Raw genomic sequence first — 26,409 nt, forward strand, 5'->3', positions numbered from 1 at the left:
GCACTACAGCCGATTTCGTCCATCACACAACTAAAATTTCGCAAAGTTCGTACTTGTTCTGAACAAAGTACCGATGATGCAGGTGAAATAGAGACGAACTAATAGATTTCAAGCATGCTTGCCCCATGAGTTTATCTCCATTTCTCATTAAAATCGTTCTCTGAAGTTAAAAATTTATTGTTCTTGCCCTTACGAAATGTAAAGTTGAAGTTAGTATAAATACCACCTCCAAATAATCTGAAATTTAACAGCCAAAATTTAATAATTAAATCGTTCTGTTTGTCTGGCATTCTTACTTCGAAACTACTGTGCTCGTAAGGGCTAAGTTTAGATCGAATTTTAAATATAATAAGTTTTGGCGTATCATTTACAAAAGTCTTTGTTCTTTCATATTAAAATCATTAGCCATTGGTAAAGTTCAAATTAATTATGTTAGCAGTGGTATCGGCTGTGCCATACCTATGTTGGCAATGCATATCGATACCACAGACATTAGTGAGGTGTCGCTGCAGTTTAGCACGCCTGTCATCTCAGCACAGCAGCGCCCTCGCACTGAGGTCATTATAGAGCTGAGCTTGGAAGCACTCTGCCCGGTTGGTGACCTCATGTGAAGCAATCAACATCACAGTGAGAACCGACAAGTTGTTAAACAATCTGATGAACTGGTAATTAGTCAGAGGTTGAACATTGTACCTCAAGAGAGCAGTTTGCTAATTAGTGCGTCAAGTGATACTTTCAACTTTCATGACATCTGCAAATCATACAGCAATCATGCGGCAAATAAGTGTGTCAAAGTTAAGCAAATCATTTATCCGTTTACAGGGTGAAATAATTTTTTATGGGTACTAGTTTGATAAGCGTTTTTCCAGGGCAATCAAAGAACCCACAGCTAAGGCCGGACGAAAGTAGTTACGTCTGGTCAGAGCTTTAATGAAACAGCCAATTCAGTATCCAGTCTTCGGCGTGAAACAGCGAGATGATTTTGAAAATCTCGCATGGCGCCCATGCGCTTTAGCTTATGGCCTCCCGTAGTTATAGCCCGTAAATGTCCATAGCAAATTCTTCATCTCTACTTCCCCTACGACACTGTCGCAAGTTCTAAGCAGTTATTTTTTACACTCTGTATAGTGGGGTGGAGGAGATCTGATACATATGAAGCTTTCGTTTTTGAAACACTTGGCATTGTGGGGGATACACCACGTGTGGAGGTGAGTTTGGTTTTTGAAATATTTGCCATAGTGGAGGATACAGCATACACTATGAGATCAGACATATCCAGACACCCCCAAAATTAGGCGCTTTTTCATATTAGGTGCATTGTGCAGCCACCTACTGCAAGATACTCCATATCAGTGACCTCAGTTGTCATTAGACATAGTGAGAAGCAGAATGGGGCTCTTCGCGGAACTCAGGGACTCCGAAAGTGGGCAAGTGATTAGGTGTCACTTGCGTCATACGTCTGTACGCGAGATTTCGACACTCCTGAACGTCCCTAGGTCGACTGTTTCCGAAGTGATAGTGAAGTGGAAACGTAAGCGTACAGGCCGACCTCGTCTGATGACTGACAGAGACCGCCTACAGTTGAAGAGAGTCGTAATTTTAATAGGCAGACATCTAGCCAGACCATCACACAGGAATTCCAGATTGCACCAGAGTCCACTGCATGTACTATGACAGTTAGTCGGGAGGTGAGAGAACTTGGATTTCACGGTCGAGCTGCTACTCATAAGCCACAAAACACGCCGGTAAATGTCAACCGACGCCACGCTTGGTGTAAGGAGGGTAAACATTGGACGATTGAAAAGTAGAAAAACGTTAGTGACGAATCACAGTACACAATTTTGGAATCAGATGGAGGGGTGAGGTTTAAATCTTCTGGATTATTAGGCCTCGTCATGTTTCTTCTAAACTGTTCGACGTTTCGACCCCTCTGCTGGGATCTTCATCAGGATCTTTTGGTATCCACTACTGAAAGAACAATGTTGGCAACGGCCACGAAAGCCTGCAGACTTACATAGATGGCCGGGTGTTGGTGTGGCGAATGCCCCGTGAACGTCATCTGACAGTGTATGTAGTGTCAACAGTAAAATTCGGAGTCGTTGGGGTTATGGTGTGGTAGTGCTTTTCAGGGAGGGGACTTGCACCCTTTGTTGTCTTGCTTGGCACTGTTATAGCACAGGTCTACGTTGATGTTTTAAGCACCTACTTCCTTCCCATTGTTGAAGAGAAATTCGGGCACATTGATTAAATCTTTCAACACGATCGAACACTTGTTCATAATGCACGGCCTGTGGCGGAGTGCTTACACGACAATAACATCCCTGTAATGGACTGGCCTGCATAGAGTCCTGACCTGAATAGTGTATAATACCTTTGGAATGTTTTGGGACACCGACTTCGCTCCAGGCCACACCGACCGATATCGATACCTCTCCTCAGTGTAGCACTCCGTGAATAATGTGGTGCCATTCCTCAAGAAACCTTCCAGCACCTGATTGAACGTATGGCTGGGAGAGTGGAAGCTGTCATCAAGGCTAAAGGTGGGCCAACACCATACTGAATACCTGCATTACCGATGCAGGCCGCCACGAACTTGTAAGTCATTTTCAGTCAGGTGTCCGGATACTTTTGGTCATATAGTGTATATGTAGGAGAGTTTTGGTCCACACAGATTTTTGGATTTCGGAACACTTGATCTCGCAATGACATCAGTTGATGACGTATCAATAAATTACAAAATAAAGGTTTTTTTTAAATACTGAATGCTGAAGATGGTGAAATTGTTTTCTTCTTCAAAACGTCAGTGTGGGTGTGGATCCGTGCAAGAGAAAAGTATTGCTTTTTATTGCAAACGTGGTGTGATTCGTTCCAATGAAACAACTGGAATACCGCACTGTCGCAATGTTCCTTATTTTTCCACATTATTACCAAATCATCTAAAGCTGGTGACGATGCTTCATAAGGCCGCTTCATCGTTTTGAACAGTTAATAAATGAAAAGCGGAAATTAACCATTTCTCGAAAGTGATCCATATAAAGGACGTTATGAAATGTCAGTCGTTGATGGAATCATCGCCTAGATAGTCAACACAATATGTATACGTCTTTCGGTCGTTAAAAAAGCCGGGTCATTTGATAGTCAGTATTGAGTAAAGTCTTCATTTATTACTGGAAGAGGGCAATATGATTGTTCGGAAATTCCCGTTACAAACTTCTTGGGCTAGTAGAGGAGAGTGAGTTAGATAATATCTTAGTTAGATAATATCTTGAGTATGGTCCGATGTCCGTGCTCCTACCGTTTCCGTGCTGCCGCCATTAGAAAACATATTCATAACGGGACCACTTTTACAAGTAAATCATTAGACGTGAACCAGTATGTCACTTATTTTACAATTCTATTCATTAATAGCCAAAGAAACATGCGCAACTGCTCGTGTACTCGTTGAAGGTTCTCTTCAGTATGATGCAGTAAGGTCTGTTCCAATGCGTGTGTGCGGCGTCTCCTTGGAGTATAACAGTCAAGCGGGCCGTTGTGGCCGAGCAGTTCTAGGCGCTTCAGTTTGGAACCGCGCGAGCGCTACGGTCGCAGCTTCGAATCCTGCCGTGGTCATGGATGTGTTTGATGTTCTTAGGTTAGTTAGATTTAAGTAGTTCTAATTTCTAGGGGACTGATGACCTCAAATGTTAAGTCTTATAGTGCTCAGAACCACATAACAGTCACGCCTGCAGACGGTAATGGCACTCTTCGACGAGGCAGTTGCGTGGTTTTGGCGAAAAGGGAATGCTATGGAGTCGGACGTTGTTGATAACGATCATCATGAAGGAGACGAGCAGCTCGTGCACAAACCTCAGCTTCGGTGTATTCCGCAGACGTGTTCTCAACCACGTTTCTCTAACACACACAGACAAGAGAATGAGGCTCGAATCAGGTCAGAGATCTAGGATAGACGTCAAATGACATCAGGCTAATCCCCACCATGAATACCCTGTTACATACCTATCTAGCAAATATGTTTTCAAACTGCTGTATCGTGAAAACGGTACGTCTTCGTACATGAGTTGCTATTGAAAATATTACGTACTCGCTCCTCTCTACAAGTCTTTGAAGTTTGTAACGTGGTTTTCCGAATATCTGAATATGAGAGCAGAATATAATCTACACTTTCCACATCATGTGAATATATCAAAAACCAAAATTAATGTAATTTCTTTCCTAGGGCAAGGAAGTTATGCGCACATTACTGGGACATGTGTCTCATTTCAAGTAAGGTGCGACCTACCCTATGGTAAGGATTTTTTTTCAGTCATCACTGTTCTGACTGGTTTGATGCAGCTGGGACGAATTTCTCTTGTGTGCCAAAATTTTCATCTCAGGGTAGCACTTGCAACCTATGTCCTCACTTATTTGCTGGAAATATTCTGATCTCTGTCTTTTAAAGTTTTGGCTTTCTGCAGCTCCCTGTAGTACCATAGAAGTTATTCCACGATGTCTTAAGAGATGTTCTGTTATCCTGTCACTCCTTCTTGTCAGTGTTTTCCATATATTCCTTCCCGATTCTGCGAAGACCCTCCTCATTCCTTACCTTATCAGCCCACCTAATTTTCAACATTCCTCTGAGCACCATATCAAAAGTGCTTCGATTCCCCTCGGCTCCGGTTTTTCAATACTCCACTTCTCACTACAATAGAATGCTCTTCTCTAGACAAACTGTCTCAGAACTTTTTCCTCAAATTAAGGTCTATGATAGATACTGGTAGTCTACTCTTGGTCAGGAACGCCCTTTTAACCATTCTCCTTTTTATTCCCTCCTTTCTCCTCAAATCATGGGTTATTTTCCTGCCTGGGCAGCAGAACACCGTTACTTTCATACTTTGTTGTTACCAGTATTGATATTAAGTTTCTCGCTGTTATCATTTCTAATACTTTTCAGTAGTTTTAGCTTCATTCGATTTACTCCTAAACCATATTCTGTACTCATTATACTATTCATTCCATTCAAAAGATTCTGTAATTCTTCTTCATTTTCACTGAGGATAGCAATGTCATTAACGAGTTTTATCACTCCTATTCTTCTACTTGAATTTTACTTCCACTCTTGAACCTTTTTTTTATTTCCATTATTGCTTCTTCGATGTACAGTTGATCAGTAAGAGCCTTATGTCCTCTCGAATCCGAGCACTTCGTTCTTGGTGTTCCAGTCTTCTTATTCCTTCTTGGCTGTTGCACACGTTGTGTATTACACGTCTCTCTGTATAGTTTACCCTTAATTTCCTCGGAATTTCAAACAACTTGCATCAGTTTACGTTGTTGAACGCTTTTTCCAGGTCAACAAATCCTATGAACGTGTATCAATTTTATTTAGCTTGCTTCCTCTATCAACTGCAACATCACAACTGCCTCTCTGTTGCATTTACCTTTCCTAAAGCCAAGCAGATCATTATCTGACACACCATCAATTTCCTTTTCAATTATTCAGTATAGTATTCTTGTTAGGAACTTGTATGCATGAGGTGTTAACCTTACTGTGCGATAATTCTTGTACTTGTCGGCTCTTGGTCCTTCAGAATTGCGTGGATGATATTTTTCTGAAAGTTACGTGGTATATCGCCAGTCTCATACATTTTAAAGACTCATACATTGTACTGGACCCTCTATCTCATCTACATCGACTCCTGTTTCTTCTTCTATCACGACAGGCAAATCTTCCCTCTCAGAGAGGCGTTCACTGTATTCCATCAATCCGCTCCCTTCTCTGCATTTAACTGTGGATTTCCCGATGCATTCTTAATGTTACCACCCTTGCTCTTAATTTGACCGGAGATTATTTTGACTATTCTATGTGCTGAATCAGTTCTTCAGATAATCATTCCTTTTTAGACTTCTGTATGTTTTGTGCAGCCATTTCGCTGAACTGCTCTGCACTTCCCACGTGCATTCATTTCATTGTTTAGCAACTTTTATGTCTGTATCCCTGTATTTCACTGAACATTTTTGTGCTTTCATTGACCAAATGAAGTATTTCTTCTGTTACCCATGGTTTCTTCTCGGTTAACTTCTTTATAACTATGCTTGTTTGTTTCAGTTAATTAACACAAACATTTGTATCATTGTGTTTCCTTTGTGCCATGTACACGCAAAAGTACAATGTATATTTGTCCACATGTACCGGCGACAGAATGAGAAATGGAGCTGGAAGTTTCAGATACGTGCTTGAAAATAACCCACGCCATAAACTGCCCAATTGATCGGAAAATACGAGTAAAAAGCTTTAGCCTACATAGGCAATGCATTCATTCTCGTTACACTTTGAGGCTGTGGTGCCCCACAAAAAACATTATAAATATTTACTTCATTTGCAGACTGATAATTGAAGCTATTAAGAATAGTATTGTTTTAGATTGGTTGGTACCTCCAAGAACAAGCGATTAACGCTTATTTTCCCCTGAGCAGAAGATGAGTTTTTGAAGTGTGGATGCGTGGATGAAAAACGGGTAGTCTATACTAACAGACGTATTCCACTTAATGGTGCAGTTTCGATCACGCAGAAAACACTGTGTAGAAAATAATGTGACATCTTGAGGGAAGACTGTTCGACGCAAAGGAAAAAACAACTAGCCCAATGTATGGATCCTTGTCTAGGCTCCAATAGTCGCAATGGTAGAACTTACATGCGTCACACCCTGTACATTGAACGACATACTAAGCCTCACAGTTCCTTTTATGAAATGCATCAATTATAACCGGTCTGAATGACTTAAGGCCATCATATGGCCTAAACAATTTTAACGTTTCAGCGTTTGCGAAACCATGGCATACAAGTCTGCAAATAGTCATGTTTCTTTTTCAAATATAATGTCACCAGCTTAAAAAACAGTAATAGAGTATAACATATTAAATATAACACTGTACAGATATATTACATAAGTACTGATACGGTCAACTAAATCCAGTTGCTAGTGGCCTATCTATTGCATCCATGGGCAACAAACACTTAAACGTTATTCAATTAATTATCGAATTAACAATGTATAATGCTGTCATAATTTAATTATAAACAAGTATAATCTTACGTTAAGGGATTAATAGAATAACTGTGTGAATGTCTTGAGGCAGAGTTGTGGTGTGAATAAATCAGACTACATGCATCCAGTATATCTGAATGAAAGCACTTAACGACTTTCAAACCTTACACATAATTCCAAACTTTTTCGAAACTACTCCTCGGTGACGCTCTCCGCAAAGTAAAGAAACGAAAAAGTATCGCTTACACTTTCCATATTTAAGCAGTAACGACTTCAACTATTTTATGGAGATGGTCAGTGAGGAACAGTTTCAGAAAAGTCTTAAATTATACATAATATCTGACTTTTTTGAAACTGTTCCTCATTAACCAGCTCCATAAAATAAACGAAGAAAACAAGTTTATCGCTTACTACGTTTTCTATGTTTAAGCAGTAAAACATTATCATCAGGCATGAAGTTTTAATTTATCACTTTCTTGCCATTCATCCTATTCGCAACAAATGTTACTGTGTCCAAATAGACAACTGATTGTACCGTCCACATTATATCATTGTATAGCACATAATTCAGGAGATATGACATCATAAACATTGAGTTGCATGAAACATTACCTTTCCTTAAAACCGAACTGGTTGGTACGTGGGAGTCCAATTCATTAAAGAACTGGTGTTTGGGAGGCAATTCGTAAGTAGCTAAGTGAATATCGTCCGCTGCAAAGTACTTTTACCTCTAACGTACCAGTATGTTCATCTCAGACGCGTAATGTACTCAACAAATATGTGAGCATGTTCAGTATGCTGTACTCAGATACAGTTTTACTACAACGTCTGCAATTTTTTTCCATTATTAATGTTATATATTTTAAATTCGAAATACTGCTGTTGTTGGCCACGTCAATTTATCTAAAAACATAAATATTTACACAGACCTCGATACCATATTTATAATGCGTAAATTGTTACATAAAGTATTTCACAAAGAAGTTTTAGGTGTCATTACAACGTTGACTAATACTTAAAACTGTGGGACACTTGGAACGGGACATCCTCTTCTAGCATTACATTTCCTCAAGAGTAGTTGTTGATACGTCGATACCAATATTATTTTTCGAATTATGGACAGGTCAGGTTATCTCAGCTACATTTCTGAAAACTTTCGTACAATTTTATACACAGTATGTTATACATCAAACTAAAATTAATGAAAGAAATTATTTTGGATGGTATAATCGACAAGTACTAGTTCTGAGTGTACTCTTAAAATTACTTCATTTTGAGAAACATTTAAAATCACGAATTACTGAGCAAACTTAAAATTTCTCTTATTAATTAAGCAATCTATTACTGTTTACTGTGTTTATTTCTCGATTCATATACGAAACAGAAATCGAAAGTAATAGAAATTCATTCGTCAAAACACATTTTAAACCCTTTGGGATACCGTTATTTCTGCTGAGTGAAACAGTATTAAGCATGCCTCTGATGTGATCGGACGTATTTTTGTTTTTAGTGCGAACACTGTAATTCGGCTTTGTTAACGTTAAAAATCAAAAGACTTAATGATATACTAGTCTTTGACAAGATACGTTAACGTCACAACAAAAATTCTGCAACAACGATCTTCATATTTGTTAGGTCAGTTCGAACAATGAGAATAAAAAATGCGAGAATTTTAGCTTCAAGAATCTGATCCCTGGACGAGAAGAACCGTAGCCAACTCTCCGTGAAAAGATAAGTAAACTAGAAAGTTTATTGTAATCTTCGCTCCTCTCAAATCTTCATAAAAGACTAATGTGGACAATAGCTGCAAGTAGGAAAGAGGGGGTAGATTACGCAGTGTCTAAAAGTTATTTCGAATATCCTGCAGAAAATTATTCATGGCTTCCTAGCACCGAAACAGATAAACATCGAAGAGCTTAGTTAATACTTAAACAGCACGTATTTACCTTGTGAAGCACATAACAGCGGTCATCACGCGTTTGCTCTGAGCAGGCGCTTACTGGCTTCGAGAAAGGAAGCAGTACGTACCTGTAAAAGAGAATACAGAGTTGATTAATTTACTGCATATTAAGCAAGACACTGACTAAAACACATAAACAGACTAATGCAGGCTGTCGCTCTGGGTGTATTACTCCTCTGTTACCACACTTTCTGCAAAAATAGATATAAAGTATGTCATTTCGTAGTGACCTGACGCAGCACTGAAAAATGATACACGATAGTTCGACATTTACTTTAGAAACTGTGGATCCATCTATTGCAGTTAAAGAAAAACGGAAGCTGTCGCAAATTATAATAATAAGGCTATAGTCATATCATCGTAGATGTACCGTAGACGATTTACCTGACCTGATGGATTTAAAGCAGTACACCGCTGTTCTTACTGTCTGACTTACCAGTTCATGATAAAATATTATCTTACTAAACTAGAAATAATTATGAAGTTATCAGGTATATTAAATGCCTTTGTCAATTAAGAATCAAGCAAACAGATCACAAAAAAACAGACTTTAAATGAAGCGAAAATTTATGTGCCTATTTAGGGGCTAACTACTTACTCTGAGCGAAACATAAATATGTAGACTGAATATCTGAGTATAAAGGTTGACAAAATTTAAATTACAGGAAATTTACAAAACAAAAGTACTCATGTAATAGTTTACTACACCCTTGGGAAAGAGATAAAGATTTGGAATGTGTACCTAAGTAACAAGTTGAAGAAAAACTGAAGTCGGTATTGATGAGACACTGTTAGTGTGATGGCAAAACCCAAGCCAAATTTCAGATCATAAAAGAGTGTCAATAAAAGTGGCAATAAAACGGTTATGTTGGAGGGCGTTGATGCAGCGTATATGCAACGCAGCGCGACTCCATGCCGGTGTATAAGCACCGGATTAGTATGTTACCCGTCTTTTCCGACGTGTTTGGGATTCATGCGGAAACACGAACTATAGCGACTCGATTATCAAATGGTTCGCCCCCGGTAGCTGAGTGGTCAGCGCGACAGAATGTCAGTCCAAAGGGCCCGGGTTCGATTGCCAGCTGGGTCGGAGGTTTTCTCCGCTCAGTGACTGGGTGTTGTGTGGTCCTACTCATCATCATTTCATCCTCATCGACGCACAAGTCGCCACACTGGCGTCAGATCGAAAGACTTGCACCAGGAGAGCATTCTACCCGACGGGAGGCCCTCGTCACACGATCATTTCATTACCAAATGTATACAAACAGCATTCACGAGCTGTTATTCCTTTCTAGTCTGCAGAAGCACAAACATGGGTGACATCCGTTGGAAAATGAAGAATGTGTATGGGGCAGCGTGTCTGTCGAAACCGTTGAGAAATGAAAACTGCGGCAAGGGATGCTGATGCTTCATAATAACAAATATCCCATATAGCAAATGTCGTAACGGAATTTATGTCAACTCAAGCGGGAGACGCTGGAGCACCCTCCATATAGCCCTGAACTCTCCCCATGCGATTTTCACGACTTCGGTCCCTTAAAAAGGCCTTGCAGGATTGACGATTCCAGTTGGAGGCTGATGTGCAGCAGGTGCTTAGAATTTCTTCATGCTACTGAGCACTGTGCTTTACCAAACAGGCATCTTAAACCTGGTGTGTCGGTGGGGTGACTGCCTTTGGCTCACAGCCATTTCGCCGGATTGGCATATCGATTCTGAACTGTACGTCCTCCGAACGGAAACTTATTTGATTGTCCTATATACATTCTGCAAATGATTGACAGCTGACGAGAAAGGATAATTTTGCATTCTGTACAAGACAAAGACAGAAAAATACCTGTAAATAGACGCTAAGAGCACTGTGAAAAAGAGAGCGTTTAGAAGAGGCGGGTTTCACCTCTGCATGTATTACCAGTTGCTCTTTACATCGTCGTGCTCCTTTGCTGCAGCCTTTTTGTTCTTCATTTATAATTTTGTTCTGTGTTGTACGTGTCAGTAATTTCTTTGTAATGACTGAAGTTAATATTTTGCATATGGTTGGTAGGCAGGTTATGGGGCGATATTTTGCTGGGTTAGCTGTGCCTGCTTGATCTTTAGGTTTCAGATAAGTTATTCCTTGTGTAAGTCTATCAGGGACTGTGTATAGGTCTGCAATGTAACTGTTAAATAATTTAGTTAGATGTGAATGTGTTGAGGTGAACTACTTTAGCCAGAAATTTTCCAATTGTGCGTAGAATTAATTGCTCGGTTCATTTCATGTTGCAAAATTATCACTTCAGGCATTTGTGGTATCGTCGTGTACGTGTCTGTTTCTGCTTGTATCCACCGTGCATGTCTTATGTTGTACCGGGTTTGACCATATGTTGCTCCAGAAGTGTTTCATGTTTGGTGGATTGTCTATTTTAATGTACGTGTTATCTATTGTCAGGTAAAATTTCTTTTCGTTTTCGTTGAATACTTGGTTTTGTTTCCTTCTGTTTTCACTTTTTTTGTGTCTTCTAACTCGTTTGGCCAATGCTTGTAATTTCTGCTTCTTTTCATCTAATTGCTTTCCGAACGGAAACTTATTTGATTGTCCTATATATATTCAGCAAATGATTGACAGCTGACAAGAAAGGATAATTTTGCATTCTGTATACACGACAAAGACAGAAAAACTACGTGTAAATAGACGCTAAGAGCACTGTGGAAAGGAGAGCTTTTGGAAGAGGCGGAATTCTGCGGTGTATTTCGGTCACGGTGTCCTCCAGTTGCACCTGTTGTAACGCGATAGTCACACTAACAGCCACTTTCGGCTACCTGGGCGGTAAATCTGCCGTCCTGAAACGCAGCTTATTTTGCGGTATGTGTGTGCTAATAGTGGAACATTCCGCATTACCTCACGTCGTAAATTGGCTGGCGCGTAGTGCTCGGCTTGAAGGGTGAGATTGTGAGACAGATTTAAGTTACTGATGCAATACGTGATTTTCGGACGCAGTTCTCAGATCTCCACATACGAGAATTTCGGATTATGAATAACTTTCACATACTTGTATTAATAAAACATCACCTCGTACATTACGGCTGAAATAATATTTAGGTGCGGTAGCGTTCGCGCTTCCCGCGCCCGGGTTCCCGGGTTCGATTCCCGGCGAGGTCAGGGATTTTCTCTACCTCGTGATGACTAGGTGCCGTGTGATGGTCTTAGGTTAGTTAGATTAAAGTAGTTCTAAGACCTAGGGGACTGATGACCATAGATGTTAAGTCCAATAGTGCTCAGAGCTGTTTTTTTGACATTAACCTACGACCGTCATTCATTATTACGTTATCCGACTTACGAAGCACAAAGGTTCGTATACTTCAATCAAGAATGACGCAGAGGTCATTTCGTAACACTTTAATTCATTCGCAGTTAAAGTTTATTTCAAAAATGTTTGAGAAATAAAAGGCCACAAACTGTTTGCCTTTATCATCCATAATACATTTTCATTACCAAAAAAATTTTATTTGACCAATTTTGGAAACCGATGAGGTGGATGCGAGACATGTGTCTCGAGATCCTAATTACATATAAGCTTTCTAAGAACCTAGGATTTTACAAGTTAAATTTTTCTTTTAGAGTTATTTCATCTAGACGGCCAACGCAGAAAAAAGTATAAGAAATGAGTATGAAAGCAAATTTATTCTAGTGACAGCGAAAAACATGCAGTATCACACCCAAATATTCATCATATAATTACAGATAGCTCTGATATACACTCTGACGCAAAAAGAAAGAAGGACGCACCAGAAAGAAATTATCCAAATGAAGAGGAAATAGATATGATATACATGCACAAACAAACCAATCGTTTCCAGAATGAGATATTCACTCTGCAGCGGAGTGTGCGCTGATATGAAACTTCCTGGCAGATTAAATGGTTCAAACGGCTCTGAGCTCTATGGGACTTAACTTCTGAGGTCATCAGTCCCCTACGAAGCAGAACTTGTTAAACCTAACTAACCTCAGGACATCACACACATCCATGCCGGAGGCAGGATTCGAACCTACGACTGTAGCGGTCGCGCGGTTTCAGACCGCAGCGCCTAGAACCGCTCGGCCACTACGGCCGGCCCTGGCAGATTAATACTGTGTGCCGGACCGATACTCGAACTCGGGACCTCTGCCTTTCGCGGGCAAGTGCTCTACAATCTGAGTTACCCAAGCACAGCTCACGCACCGTCCTCCCAGCTTTACTTCCTCGCAGGAGAGCTTCTGTGATCTTTGGAAGTTAGGAGACGAGACAGAAGTAAAGCTGTGAGGACGGGGTGTGAGTCGTGCTTGGGTAGCTCATATGGTAGAGCACTTGCCCGTGAAAGGCAAAGATCCCGAGTTCGAGTCTCTGTCTGGCACACAGCTATAATCTGCCAGGAAATTTGCAAACAAATTATTACTGTTTCAGAAAAATGCATTATTTATTCAAAAATTTAAAATGAAATGATCATATGGCATTGTTGGCCGGAAGGCTCCATGCGGGGAAGTTAGGCCGCCGTATTGCAAGTCCTTTTTCAGTTGACGCCACTTCGGCGACTTGCGAGTCAATGATGATGAAATAATGATGAAAAACTCACAACACCCAGTCATCACGAGGCAGAGAAAATCCCTGATACCGCCGGGAATCGATCCCGGGATCCCGAGTGCGGGAAGCGAGAACGCTACCACAAGACCACGAGCTTCACAAATTCAGCTAGTCAGTGACGGATTGGTTCACCTCTGACCATTATTCAGCCATTTACTCGGGTTGGTAATGACCGATAGAATTGTTGGATGCTCTCCCGAGGAATAGTGTACCATTTTCTTTCCAATTGGCGCGTTATGGCGTGAAAATTCCGAGCTGGTGGAAGGGCCCCGCCAATAGTGCCTCATGCATTCTCAGTTATGGACAAATCCCGAGACTGTGCTGGCAACGTAAAGAAGGCAAGCAGCAGACACTCTCGCCGTGTGGGGGCGGGCATCATCTCGCTGAAATGTAAACCCAAGGTGACTTGCAATAAATGGCAACAAAATTGGAAGTAGAATATCGTCGACGCGTCGCCGTGCTGTAAGGGTGTGGCGGATGACAACGGGGTGTGCTATGAAATGAAATGCCACCCCCGATCATCAGTCCTGACTGGCGGACTGTATGGCGGACGACAGTCAGATTGGTACCGCACTGCTGTTCGAGGCATTGGCACGTCTTCGGCCTGGAAAGTCATCGCCTGGAGTAGAAATATCTTCAGTGATGAGCCCCGCTGCAACTTCAACCCCGACAGCCGGCGAAAACGTGTCACTATGTTGAGAAGTAAGTATGCAGTTACAGAAAATAAACACGTAGAATGTTAATAACGTTCGTGTTATTCAAAAAGCTGTGATAAAACGAGCCAGTTATTGTTCGCTGGAAATATTTTAAGTTCAGAGTTGGCGGCCAACGCTCGGGCCGCTCGGGAAGCCGCAGCTCGTTAGCAATCGCGTGACGCCGAACAATGGGTGGACCACGTGGTGCAGCCGAGTGCGTGGCTGGGAATTCCATGGTGACGCTGTGTCGATGAAGGAGACATGCCGGGAGTGCCTAAGATAGCGGACTTCGTGAAACCTTCTTTGCAGACATTTCACACTTCGTATAGAAATTAATAGTAACCAGATGAATTATGATACCTCAAAAAGAAACATGCACATCACCATTATTTGCACGGCAGTTCTGATGGTCTAATCAGATTTTCATTATCTTTATTATTTTAAAGTTTAGTATCTGATGATAAATAATACAAGTAACACCCAGCAACGAATTTCCAAGATCTAAACGGTTCATCCGATTTGGTCACTCGACGTGTCTTTAGAAAGCTATTAGTGTAAACCTAAATTGGTATAAATTACACGCATGTAACTTGAATAGTACATGAGTTACTGGAGGTCAAAGTGGCCGATTACTATCGATCGCGTCAGGCCGTAAGTACTTCGCAGTTACATGAAAAACGGTAGCTGCATCTTTCTAAATGTATTCATATATGTCTTTGTTTATATCCGATTTATACTGTTAATGAAGAAATTGGTCAATTATTTACTGTGTTTTAGAGAGCACAGAGACATTAAGCTACTGGCTTACTTTTCCTTTGATATACAATAATTAATTTGTTTATGTATTTAATAATGTGTATAACAGTTTGTTTAGGGTCCAGCTGTAAGAATATTTATTTAATTTCGAGTCATTTAAATGAAAAATCCAGTATTTCTGATGTGTTTCATTATGTTTGCGAGCGTGCGTTGGCTTGGAGACAGGGCGGGAGCGCTTTAGCCAACCCACAGCGATCGTTCCAAAAAGGACACGTGGAGAGACTGTATGGAAGTGAGGTTGAAAATGGTTCAAATGGCTCTGAGCACTATGGGACTTAACATCTGAGGTCGTAAGTCCCCTAGACTTAGAACTGCTTAAACCTAACTAACCTAAGGACATCACATACATCCATGCCCGAGGTACGATTCGAACCTGCGACCGCAGCAGCAGCGCGGTTCAGGACTGAAGGGCCTAGAATTGCTCGGTCACAGCTGCTGGCTGGATGTGGTGAAGGAGCATCGTATCGAGAGAGGACAGGGGAGTTCTGGACAGTACAGGAGAAGTCAGGAGAGAGTCCTGGACAGTACGGCGCGACGGACGCACAGTCCAGGGGAAGGCTGGGATTGGAGCAGCGACGTACAGTCGCGGGAAAGACTTGGAGAGTGGAGGAGTTTCCTCGTGGTCGCGGGAGATAGAAATATTTCGTAGTACAGACTTATGCACTTGTGAGATTTCTGTGACTTCTGCAGTGAAAACGTAGTATGCGTTTAGAAGTGAATATCTCGCGAGCTATATTGTTGTTCATAACTAATTACTTGAAATAGGAATCCATTGTTTCCCTGTTACTCAAATTATGTTTTATTTAATTGCTGGACCATCGACACCTATAAGTGGTTTTTAGTAATAAAGAGCATTCTCGTACTTATTTAAAGTCATTAAGAATAGCACCAGCAGATTGTATTTAATTGCAGTCTTTTCATTTATAAATGTCTATGTTACATTCAAAATTCGCAATTGTCGAGTGATGGGAACCTTCGACCATTCGATTCATGTGTATATTCATATTGTATACTGTTGGCTCAACAGTATTTGGCTTGTAATGCGGCAACTACGTATCTCAGCCCCTAGACAAAGAAACCAGCCAAAACGTTCAATATTCCAAGTATGAGTCAGAGGGTACGTAGTTGAGGGCCACCACACCACATTTCATTCTATTTGAAAGCCCGCAAAGCGTTAAGGGTTTTCACGTAAGAAATCCGGAGGCTTTAACCTGACAATAATTTCAGTTTCTACTGATTTGCTTTTTCTTCTCGTTATCTTATTCTCTTTATATTTTCAGAATAAATCATTTTGTTTTGAGACTACTTGACACGTGTGTCCTTAATGCTTTCGCCCTGTTACGAAAATCTAAATTTATCCTACTTATTCCATTTGTATGTAGTGTATTTCTAAATTGTTTTAACCTCTCCCATACAACCAGTTATTGATTTCTCTTTTTGCACATACCGAGGATTTGTATTGTCAGCGTATTACTATTTATTCTGTATAAATACCCAAAGATGTACGACTCTTAGATTTTCTGTTAGGTTCTCTGTACTTTAACCTATTTCATCATTGCTCCTTCATTTCCAGGCTTTTGTGCATCATATCTAAAATTTTAATAGTGTTTCTCATTTTTAACGTACCTAGTTTGTCTAGACCCAGGCATCTACCTGAGTAAAGAGATTCCGGTTAACCTTTCAACTCTATTTTCTTCTGACATGGTTTCTTGTACCTCTGACAGATCTGTTACAGTGAAAATACTAGGCTGAACCGTTATTCTGTGTCAGCATGAGTCTAATGTTATTTTTCTTCAGGCAAGGGCGAATAAAAGTGGTCCGTAGAACAGAGCTCCATGGCACAAAGAAACACAGCAGAGGAAACGAGATACAGTACTAACCTGACTATAGTACGTGTTGAAAGTGACCACCATCATCTCTTGGCATTTTTGGGCCCTGCTCAGCAAATTTCTGAATGCATATCGAGGCTGGACTGCTGCAATTTCTGCAGTCTGATCGAAATGTTCAGCTGTGGTTCTTGAAGACTATACCTGCATCTACATCTACATAGATACCCCGCAAGCCACCGTATGGTTCGTGGCGAAGATTACACTGTACCAGTTCTTGTCATTTCCGCTCCCGTTCCACTGGGTAGTAGAGCGAGGGGAAAACGACTACCTATATGCCTCCGTATGAGTCACAATTTCTCGTATTTTATCTTCGTGATCCTTAACCGCCATGTCTTTTGGCGGCAGTAGAACCGTTCGGAAGTCAACTTCAAATGCTGGCTCTCAAAATTTTCGCAATAGTGTTTGGCGGAAAGTTCGTCACCTTGCCCCCCAGCGATTCCCATTTGAATTCCCGAAACATCTCCGTAACTATTGCGTGTTGTTCGAGCTACCGGTAAGAAATCTAGCAGCCCTCCTCTGAATTTCTTCGATGTCTTACTTCAATCCGAACTGGTACGGATCCCAAAAATTTCAGTATTACTCAAGAATATGTCGCACAAGCGTCCTATATGCCGTCTCCTGCTCCTCTTTCTTAAAATTCTCCCAATAAACCCAAGTTGACCATTCGCCTTCCCTACCACAGTTCTCACAAACGCCTTCTATCTTGTATCGCTTTGCAACGTTACACCCAGGTATTTAAACGACTTGACTGTGTCAAGCAGGACACGAGTTATATTACATACGAACATGTTTGATATAATCGACATTAACTTACATTTCCCCATATTTAGGGCTAGCTGCCATTCATCACACCAACTGGATAATTTGTCTTACGTCGTCTTGTATCTTCCTACAGTCACTCAACTTCGACATCTTACCGTACACCAGGGCATCATCAGTAAACAAGTGCAGATTGCTGCCCACCCTGTCCACCAAATCACTTATGTATACAGTGTACAACAGCGGTCTTATTGGACTTCCCTGGAGCAGTCCTGGCGATACCCTTCTTTCTGATGAACACTGGACGTCGAGGACAAGGTATTGGGTTCTACTGCTTAAAAAATCTTCGAGCCACTCACATTTGTGTGTGGACTTCCCTGGAGCAGTCCTGGCGATACCCTTCTTTCTGATGAACACTGGACGTCGAGGACAAGGTATTGGGTTCTACTGCTTAAAAAATCTTCGAGCCACTCACATTTGTGTGAACGTACTCCATACGGTCGTACCTTCTTTATCTACCTGTAGTCGGGCACCGTGTCAAATACTTCCCGGAAATCTAGAAATATGGAATCTGCTTGTTGCCCTTGATCAATAGTTCGCAGTGTATCATGCGAGAAATGGGCGAGCTGAGTTTCGCACAACTGATGCTTTCTAAGACCATGCTGATTCATGGACATAAGCTCCTCTGTCTCAAGAAAGTTTATATTCGAACTGAGAATATGTCCACCGATTCTGCAGCAAACAGAGGTTAGTGATTTTGGTCTGTAATTTTGCAGGTCCGTTCTTTTACCCTTCTTATATACTGGAGCCAACTGCGCCTTTTTCCCGTCGGTTGGGTCTTTGTGTTGAGTGAGGCGTTCAAGATAAATGCAAAGTCGGTAAGAGGCAAATGCCGTAGAGAACCCTTTGTAAAATCGAACTGGGATTCCATCCAGACCTGGTGTTTTATTTACTTTTAAATCTTTCAGTTGTTCCTATATGTCAGGCACGCTTACATCAACGTCGTCCATGAGGGAGTCTATCCGATGGTCAAATGACGGAATGTCTGTACGATTCTCTTGTCTCCACTTCTTGAATATGAAATTTAAAACTTCGGCTTCTGTTCTTCTAGCTTCAACTGCCACACCAGACTGGTCAACAAGGGACAGAAAGGAAGCTGTAGTCCCGCTTAGCGATATTACATACGATCAGAATTTTCTTGAGTTTTCAGCCAGATCTTTTGCTGAGGTGGTAGTTGTTGTAGGCTTCGCGCTTGGATTTTTTACTGATGGACGAATCTCTAGTAACCTTCGATTGTCGTTATTTCAGAGTTCCCTTTTGAAACGAGAGTTCCACAGCCTCTGCTTCCTCAGAACCCGCGGAATTTCGTTAATAAACCACGTCTGGTCTTTTCGATCCTTTATCCACTTACTAAGCACAACTCTCTCTAGATCACGAATTACAGGCTGCTTGCACTTTTCCCATAATTCCTCTACATCCTTCTTACTGGAGCTAAGTGATATCAGTTCACTGTCTAATTGAAATGTTAATAACTACTTATCTGCTCTGTCTAGCAGAAACACTCTCCTAGCCTTCTTGAGCGATTTGTTATCTTTCGTAATCATATTGCTATAATAACATCATGACCGGTAATCCCCGGTTCTATACTGGCATTCTCGATAAAAATACGACCTATTTGTAGCTACAGGTTGTAAGATATTGCGTGTGGGCTGCCGAGTTAGCTGCTGAAGACAATTTTCAGAATACGTGCTCAGAAGTATTTCGAATTACTGTTTGTCTGTACACCCCGCAATAAATTCATAGACATCATCGTCTATATTCGGCAGGTTAAAGTAACCTCCAACTAGTATTGCATGCCGGCCGCTGTGACCGAGCGGTTCCGGAACCGCGCTGCTACTAAGCTCGCAGGTTCGAATCCTGCCTCGGGCATGAATGTATGTGAAGTCCGTAGGTTAGTTAGGTTTCAGTAGTTCTAAGTCTAGGGGTCTGATGACCTCAGATGTTAAGTCCCATAGTGTTTTGAGCCACTTGAACCATTTAGTACTGCATGATCTATTGACCGTAAATTTTCTTCGAATGACTCTGGAACTGTCACACCAAACTCGGGTGGCCGATAAAAACATAGAACAATTAACTTTGTTTCACCTGCAGGCGACCAGTTGACTTCACTGTCACACTCAACTTGGACCTCAATAGAGAAAATCTTTTGTCAACCGCTATGAACACACTATCTCCTATAGCCTCCAGTCCGTCTTTCCGACTTTTACGATGTACATTCCACGAGTCGCTAAATATTTCAGAGCCTTCCACTTAGAGTTTCAGCCACCTTTCGGTCCCAAGAATAATCTGAACGCGAGAACTTTCCTAGAGGGCAGTAAATTCGGAACTTTATTACGAATACCTCGACACTTTACTCATAAAATTGTGACAGTCCATGTGTCTTCATTCTGAACGCCGTTTAAGTTTCCTTGCTGCATATCGACTGGCGAGCACCTCTAACTACGGCGTAGTCTACGAAACCGTCATATCACCCCACAAGTACTCTGTTACCCAAGTAGTTGCTTCCTTTATGCAGTGCACCCTGACCCATCAAGGGGAGCCCTACAAATCCCCAGATGATAACGCAGGTCTAGAAATCTGCAGCCACGACCGTCACAGAGTCGACGAAGCCTTTGGTTGAGGCCCTTCACTCGGCTCCAGACCAAAGGACCCCTATCAACTCTGGGAACTATGCTGCAAATTGAGAGTTCTGCTAGCACCCCGCACGAGAGGCCAGCAGTCTTCACCACCTCCGCCAGCCGCCTGTATGAACTGGGGATTGCCCCAGAGCCCAAGCGACAGGCGTCGTTGGTTGCGACGTGAGCCATAGCAGGTAGAAGGCTGCTCACTGCAAGCCTAGTGAATAACTCAGTGTCAGGAAGCCACTTTCTTTCTGGCCTTATATGCATGTATGATCCAGTAATACGACTCTTTGTTACACGTTTCGAATAGGCAAAAGGAGAAGTACGTGATGTGAAAAAGTTACTTCCGTAATCTAGAATTTTCCTTAATACTACCCAATGCAACAGATGTCCTGTTTATGTCTTGTTCTCAAACATTCAAACAGGAAATACGTCTAATGAGAAAAATAAAACCACTACAGTAAAGGTAACCAGTGCAACCAAAATTCGGGTATGGTTCAAATGGGTCTGAGCACTATGGGACTTAACTTCTCAGGTCATCAGTGCCCTAGAACGTAGAACTACTTAAACCTAACTAACCTAAGGACATCACACACATCCATGTCCGAGACAGGATTCGAACCTGCGACCGTAGCGTTCGCTCGGTTCCAGACTGTAGCGCCTAGAACCGCTCGGCCACCCCAAAATTCGTGTATATGACAGAATGCATCGACTGAAGAAGTCCGCTTAGTAATGAAATGTGATTCCCTCATCCTTTACACTCTAATCACAACGTTTAGTACATCCCTAAACGACGCACACTGGCATCTTCGGTCAAAACAATTGCACCAGAAGCTAATATTTGGGGAAAATGATTCGGCGAACGTTGGCTTCAAGTCTATGAAGCAAAAAAAATATCGCTTCTCATATCTCCATGCTTGAGCGCCTGTTTAAACTGTACCGTAGGTTGTGTGAGGGACGGAGAAAATCAATAACAGAATTTTACGATAATTTATGAAAGTGACTGGAAAAAGAATTTTCCTTCCTTATTCCACGTTCTCTCTCAAATGAGGCGGGTCCGTAGATCGTCATGACATTAACGATATACATGCAGACATCGAGTATCAGATGAAGTTGTGGTGGTGACGGGACAGCACATGGTAGCGGTATTAAAAACAACTTTCAGTACCAGAAAATCGTAGACCAAAGGCACCTCTTCCGCCGCAGTTTTCACATTTCAGACTCGACGCAATATTTCTCATATTTCACGGCAAATAAATATACTCTACGGTAAATACATCACCTCCCTCTTTTTTTGCTGTTTTTCTTTTTTCTATACAATGCTACGTTCAAATCCTCTTTTTATCAAATGCCTATTTCCGTAAAGCTTTGAATACTGGCCTGATCGTGAACAGCCGCTTGTAATAATAAACTAATTGACTAATTATATTAATACGAATTTTTAAGATGGGGGATACAAATGAAGCGTCGTAAATAACTTAAAACTTTTGCATATTACACAGATTGTTAACTGGTTACAATATAATTAATTTGATTTTAATCTAATTTAAAAATACTACAGTACTGCTTTGAAGCAGTGTACTCATTTTAATGTCCTTTAATAATGGAATGTACCACTGACTTTCGTAAAGGAAACTGCAACCCGTTTTCAAAACATAATTATACTTCAAAGTTTTAAACAAGGCTGCGTAGTCAGTGGCCGTTTACAAATTAAAGTTAAAGCAATTACACTCCTCGCAAAAATTAAGTCTTTTGACCTTGTTCCGGAACTTCTATGAGTGCCTTCATCAGAAATTAAATATTCAAATTGGTCTATAACGTAAGTATAAAATTATGGAAAAATTTCTGGTATAAAAGTATAAGTTCTGACTAACAGTACAAGAAAGAAACAGCACTTACATGTCACGTATAAAATAAATGACAAGCGATAAAGGTTTCATCACAATTTTTTTTGAAAAGAATACATGAAAGGTGAACCACTACGGGCTGCTCATCCATGTCAAGCCACAGGCAGCAACAGACTTGAGGCGCCCGCGTTAACAACTGCAGGCAGGTCAACATTGATCCAAGAGTGCCATCTAGTAGCTGCAAGTACAAACTGGCTACTTAACATTCATATAAGGACAGACGAATATTATGATGAACATTATTCAGTTCATGACGTAAAAGGCAATATTTTGTTTGACAGCAGCAGACCTTAGAAGTACAGTTTAAAGGATGAAAACACCATGTTTCTATACGAAAAACTTTGAATGAGATTTTATTTTCTGAGGCTGATATACTAATCAGATAGTACCTGCGTCTTCCATGCACTCACAATCTCATGAAAACGCTTTCATTCACTCTACTAATCATAGAGCTACTTCTATTCCACTCTCGAAAGAAAAATTCAATGATGAAATTAATTACTTAAAACGACAGCAGTTAATAACGAATATTAACCTGGCATTGTGGATGACATCCTTAAAAAGAAAACTTAAAAAGTGTTTCTACGTTCGGAACCCAAAAAACGATATTTCTATTCCTTTTTTTACGGTCCATCTCCTATCAAACTCAACACCTTCTTCGTAATAAATACAACTGTAACGTTGCTTTTTCTATCAATAATAATTTGAAAAAAAACTTTATTCATAATTTAAAATCGACTCGTTCCCCTTGGGAAAACTCTAGCATCTGCGAGATTTTCTGCGACTCCTGTTCTTCTCACTGCATAGGACAAAAAGTACGTGCCTTTATAACCAGATACAAAGAACATCTTTTAAGAAAAAATGTTGCTAGCACCCAAAATTCGCCTTTTGCCGACCACCTTTTAATTACAGGTCACGCGCCTAAAGCTGTTCACGATATCAGCATCTTGTACACGGATAAGAAAGGGCGTAGATTGGATTTTCTCGAAGAATTAAATTTTTAAACATCTTTCTCGAAATGATAGCCTCATTCTCAATGAGCAGGTGCAGTTACGTAATAAGAACTTCTTGAACGATATCAAGGCATTACTTCATATTTGATATCGGGTTTCCTCGTGTAATTGCCGAAATGTTTTTTCTATCGAAGTCGACTCATAATTTTTCGTTTATTAAATTGTTTATATTGGCTACATTTCATGTAATATTGTTTTTCTACAGGCTGTCATTCTGCTCTCTTTATTTTTTCTGTAATTGTGTTTTCATCCTTTAAATTGTAGTTCTAAGCTCTTATGTAGAAAAAATGTTCCCTTGTCTGCTGCTGTCAAACAAATACTGCCTTTTACGCCATTTACTGAATAATATTCATCATAATATTCGTCTGTCTTCATCTTAATGTTGTCCGCCCCCAGTGGCTGTGTGGAGCCGGCACGGTAGCTCAGCGTGTTCGGTCACAGGGTTATCTTCCCTCTGTATTAAAAAAACTGAGTTAATCGATCAACAACGAAGTTAACCGGATGTCTTTCGACGTCCGCCCCGAGCAGATGAAACCAACACAACCTAACAAAATGAGATTTATTAAAAAATAAAGTGGTCAGCGCGACGGATTGTCGATCTTAAGGGCCCGGGTTCGATTCCCGGCTGGGTAGGAGATTTTCTCCGCTCAGGGACTGGGTGTTGTGTTGTCCTAATAATCATCATTTCATCCCCATCGACGAGCAAGTCGCCGAAGTGGCGTCAAACCGAAAGACTTGCATTAGGCGAGCGGTCTACCCGACGGGAGGCCCGCGTCACACGTCATTATTATTTGAATGTTAAGTAGCTAGTTCGTACTTGCGGCTACTAGATGGCACTCTTGGTGTAGTGTGCGCCTGCCCGAAGTTGCTAAGCGGGCGTCTCAGTCTGTTGCTACCTGTGGCTTGACATGTATGAGCAGCCCATAGTGGCTCGTCTTTCCTGTATATATTTTTTTAATTTTGTGACTAAAGCTTTATCGCTTGATATTTCGACTTACATGTATTCTTTTTTAAAAATTTTGTGACTTATGCTTTATTGCTTAATATTTATTTTATACGTGACATGTAAGTACTGTTCCTTTCTTGTACTGTTACTCAGTACTTACACTTTTATATCAAAATTTTTTAGATAATTTTGTACTTATGTTATAGTCGAATTTGAATGTTTCATTTCTGATGAAGGCACTCGTAGAAGTGTCGGAACCAGGTCAAAAGATTTAATTTTCGCGACCTAGGGCAGTAATTCATTTAACTATAATTATACTTTGTTCGTGAATGGTGGTCATACGAATATTCTTGTTTATGGAACTGTGCATTTGCTTCTATCCGTTTACTTTTACTCTTGTCGTTACTGCTACCTAATACTAGCGCTTTACTGATTTTCTTAGTTGTGGGCCATCCTTTGCTATTGGTTGTCAGTTACCAAATAACATAGCTATGCGAAGCTGTCCCTCATATGTATAAGACAGTTAATAATTACACATGTAACACATTTTACCTCTCCGAAGAGATCACTTAATAATTATTTTTAATTTTTCGCGGGATAGAGAGCGGATTAATAGCTGGGTTGTTTTAAAGGGCGTAATCCCTTACAATATTCGAGCCAAACACACGGAAATTTCGTAATGCATTGCACTAAAGTGTTTGGACTGTCATGGCGAAAAAAAAGAACAAAAGAACATGCACTACTGACGGGTGGCATTCTTCTCAAGCGTTGTATGACGATCCGATAGTTGGATCAGTTAGAACCGTAACGTTGCTGCTAGAGAAGGTAGGTCTAATATAAGTTCAAATGGGAGGTTCCGATAGTTTCTGTTACTGTCTGAATTGTTCGCTGATAAAAATTTTGTTGGTGATTTTAAGCCCCTAAAATCCCACATATTAAAGACAATGTGTCTGTTTTTGTTCCGCATGTACAGAATGTGGTTAATCTCTACAGTAAGCAGTCTTGATGTGGTTGAGAGACACATTACCTCCAACAAAGTCAGTAAAACAACGTATTCACGCACACTTGGACTTTCCTCTCAAGAAAAATGTTACGTACCTAGTACGACGCTTTTGTATATTCAGAGTATTGTTTATTAATTTATTCATTCGTCCTTGCGTAATTACGGTCATCAGAACCTTTTATACATATTTTGAGGGCTTGAAGCGGGTAGGGCTAATACATTGGTCTTCATGCGTAGACAAGAATATAATAACCAGATACACGAGTTTGATACAAAGCTCAATAAAGATACGAAATATTAATTAAATGTCACATTTTTGCTTCGAATGGGTACGAGAACAAGATGATGAACGACTCCGTCGAGTGTTTACAAAAGCAACTGTGGCAAATGGGACAGTTATTGCAGCCAGCCGCTATGGCCGAGCGTTTCTAGGAGCTTCAGTCCGGAACCGCGCGACCGCCACATTCGCAGGCTCAAATCCTCCAGCGGGCACGAATGTGTGTGATGTCCTTAGGTTAATTAGGTTTAATTAGTTCTAAGCTCTAGGGGACTGATGACCTCAGAAGTTAAGTCCCGCAGTGCTCAGAGCCATTTGAACCATTTATTTGTGGCCAGCCCTGAAAGATTCATGGTTTCAATTCCCTACAGACTACTTCAGACACTAATGGAGTATATTCCACGTTGTGTTCAGGAACTTTTGCAGGCTCGCGGGAGCCCTAAACGATATTAGGCAGATGTACCAATTTTTTTCGCCGTTCAGTGTAATATTGTACACATAATTTTTGAATGTACGTGTGCCGATCGCTGCGTAGTTTACGTGAGTGTGCGGAAACTATCGTCAACAGTACCGACTTCTGGCGTATACCACGCACTCTTAACTCAAATTGCAAATATATTAATGTGCTTTCTTATTGCAGACTGTGGTACTATATGTTCCGAGCCAAAGATCGAACGGGGAAACTGTAAATACGGGTAAATCTGTAATTAAGCTGGGTGGGTCACTTAAAAAGTCATACAGCAGATGAATAACGTCTTTGTTGATCATAAAATATGCAAGACGCGTTTCGGAATTATTCCCATCTTCAGAAAGATAAATGCAATTGTAGCACAAGGACAAGAGCGT

Source organism: Schistocerca gregaria, chromosome 6 (assembly GCF_023897955.1).
Source record: "Schistocerca gregaria isolate iqSchGreg1 chromosome 6, iqSchGreg1.2, whole genome shotgun sequence".
Classification (NCBI taxonomy): Eukaryota; Metazoa; Arthropoda; class Insecta; order Orthoptera; family Acrididae; genus Schistocerca; species Schistocerca gregaria.